This window comes from Drosophila melanogaster, chromosome 3R (assembly GCF_000001215.4).
Source record: "Drosophila melanogaster chromosome 3R".
Taxonomy (NCBI): domain Eukaryota; kingdom Metazoa; phylum Arthropoda; class Insecta; order Diptera; family Drosophilidae; genus Drosophila; species Drosophila melanogaster.
In genome coordinates, this window is record NT_033777.3 from 12169692 (window position 1) to 12172932 (window position 3241).

Below are 3241 nucleotides of genomic sequence, written 5' to 3' on the forward strand. Positions count from 1 at the left end.
GAGGCAGGGGAAAAACAACAAAAAAGTATGGCGAAAGGAGCTAAAAAAACAATGAAAAGGCTTCGCCAAATGGAAAGGGTTAAAGAGCAAACAAATCCGACAAGCCGGGAAAAATGCTGCTGCAGGAAAGGTAGGAAAATGCGCGTGACGATGGCGGTGGTGGGCTGAGGGGCGTGGCCAGGAGTCGCGTAACTTTTATCATTAGTCCGCTGGGAAATTTAACGGGCACTTAAGTTTTTCTCACTCGTTTTCAACTTATTTTTTGCTGAACTATTGTTTAGCCATAGCTCCTTGCCCCAATTCCCCCACATCCCAGCTGTCACCTTTCATTTGGCTCCTACTCAGCCCCGTTGAAAATTTATATTATGTTCACTCCGAATGCGGCACTAAGGTTAGCAGCATCATTTATAAGGAACTTTTATTTCGCTTAGCTCCGCTCGTCCGCCTTTCGCGTTTGGCTTCGGTTTTTGCGGATATTGTTGCAATTTATTTTATTGCATTTTGTCTACAGTTTGCGGATTTAATTTGGCCCCCAGCACTGCGAACTACAATCTGGTCTTCAGCCGGGCTTAACAAGCTGCCAAGTTTTTAATGCCAAGCCTAAGCGGAAACTTTTTCGATTTGGTTTCGATGGCGGCCCTACTATATTCTTTCGCATCTCTATATTCCTTTTTATGATTTTATGGCTTGATGATTGGGAAAGGGCCTGTTTATATTAGGGCCACTAGCGGTCACGTTACCAAGCCAATTTTCATCGGTTGAAGAGGAGGGTTGTTAGAATTACAACACAATTTAAATGTGACTCAAGATAAGGTAGCATTGACTTGGCTACGTGTTTCAGGTTCATGTCCGAGGCATATCACAATAACACATGATGCAAGGACCGGCCTGTTCTTCAAATATGGACACGTATTCACACAGCCTGTGCCCAGAACGAGGATAAGCCCGAAGTTCTTGTCCTGTCTCTGGTTTTAGGATATTTTCTAGATGTGAACATATGAACGCTTAAAGAAATGTCAATTACATTTGTCGATGTGGACATTTCTGGTGTTGTTGCCGCATTGTTGCTACTGAAATTTGAAATATCATTGTGGGTGGGGCAGAATGCGGGGCTTTAGCCCCATTTTAGCCCAGTTTCCATTCAACGCCGAGTGACATTTGTTGAGCAGGCGAGGCCGCAACTCAGAACGTCTGTGGGCACTCAGCACATGTCCTTTTTGCAACAACGAATTATGTTCCCTTCACCCCCACCATACAAAAGAGTCCTGACAAAAGTTCAGAGTATTTTAGCAGCACGCACATACACAATTTATGAACTTTTCACTCAGATGGGATGTGCGGCATGTTTCTTATCCAGTTTGAGGTTTTAATTTAACTGAAATGCCCGTTTGACCGACCAACAAACAGTTTCATTGCAGCATTTCCGAATTGTTTACATCATAATTTGGATTCTTGCACAAGCATTTTGTCTTGGCGAGCCAATTCTTTTATTTGAAAGCCAAGCCTACGGGCAGTTGGACAATAATATTTTCAGTTAAACAGCATTTTTCCAATTAATTGGCAATAAATATTTTAAAAAGTTCTTTTCAAAAGTATGTTCATCTAGGAGAGGTATTGTGAAAATATTCAAAGTAAATAAGCTCGGTGAGCCTTAAAGCTTTTCTTTTTGCGTGCACAAAGCATTTTCCATGCTCCACTGCCAACTCACCTGCTGCACTTCCGTTTTGACTGGAATCAATTTATTTCTTATTGAATTCACTGATGTGCACTCTTTCTATTTACCTTTTTATGTGCTTTCTCTCAAAAATTGTTTCGCTTCGCTGGCATTTGCATTCAACCGATTGTGTTCGACCATAAACAACTAATTAACTTTTATTTGAGTAACTAATAATCAAGACTTTTTCGTGGTAAATAAAAATTTAACAATCTGTTGAAAAAGAATTCAAAATATGTTCACTAGTAAGGAGAACGTTTACATTGAATGGTTATCAGAAACTAGTCAAAGTGACTTGTGGATCCCCAACAAGGAGAAAGGTACTTTGGCATATGGCAATGGAATCATCTCTAACAGGGAGATTAAATGTGCTCTGTTCTGAGGACCCTTCCCAATGCTGCTCATAAATAGAGGCCACAAATGGCCAAAAGGTTTCGGGCCCACCCAATCAGAGCCCATCGACAATGGCCGGCGGGGGAGCAAATGACTCTTGAGAATATGTGGTAAACGAGGTCCCCATTCAGTGTAAATTCTATGGGAATTCTATGGCACTTCCTCCAATTCCATTCAATCTCGATTCAAAGCCAGCTGTGAACTGCGAAATGAGCGAATCGGACTGGCCCGAAACCCCTCCCTTTGACGTCATCTTGGCCAGGAGCTTGTGAGCCGAGTTAGAGGACCACATAATAAGCTCCATTTCCGCCTTTCCACGCTGAATTGCCAGCACTTACACACACCTTAGCAGCGCATTGAGAGGCGGCCGAAGCAGGTGCAAATAAAACGCTAAATTTGTGTACTTTTCGGCGGCTGCGTTGCCCTGCGTTGGCTCGCAATCCTTGGTCGAGCAAGGAATTGAAAAACATTTACCACAGAACCATTCACATACGTGAGCCACAAATGGTTCGCAGGACGTGGAGGAGGACGATGGCAGCTGGCAGAAGGAGCAAGAAAGCTGCAAAAGCGCCGTGAGTTGGGCAAAAACTAATGCAGGAAAAGCGTTTGCTTTTACCCAAGAGCTGGAAAAACGTTGTCAGTTAAGCGAGTATACCTGAATTCAGTGCGGAATCGAAAGGAAAAGAATGGCACGGAAGCAGGGCACCTAAGTGCCAAGCATATGTCTTCCAACAAAGCAGATAGAAACACTCACATTCACACGTGAGTGTCGCTCCTTTTTCCATTCTCACAAGTTTTTAGCCCAGGTTTTCCACCTGCCTGGCACCGGATTTATCCTGCAGTGCTAATGTCTTCCCAGTGTCCAGTTGTCCAGTTCCACATGTAATTCCCGGTCCTGCCCTCCTCTGATCAGCAGTTTTTCCAGTTTTTATATTATTTTTTTAGCGTTTTTTTTTACTTCTTAGTCATTGGAGAGAAAACTTTGTCGAGTTTGTTAGTTTTTCTCAACTTAGTAGATCAATAATATGACCATTATGTGTTGGCACCGCTACCGAGTTTTGTTCTGCTAAGTGTGAAATTTTGAAAAAACGCAGCATTTTATGACTGTAAGCCAATATTTTGGTAAAATGGAGT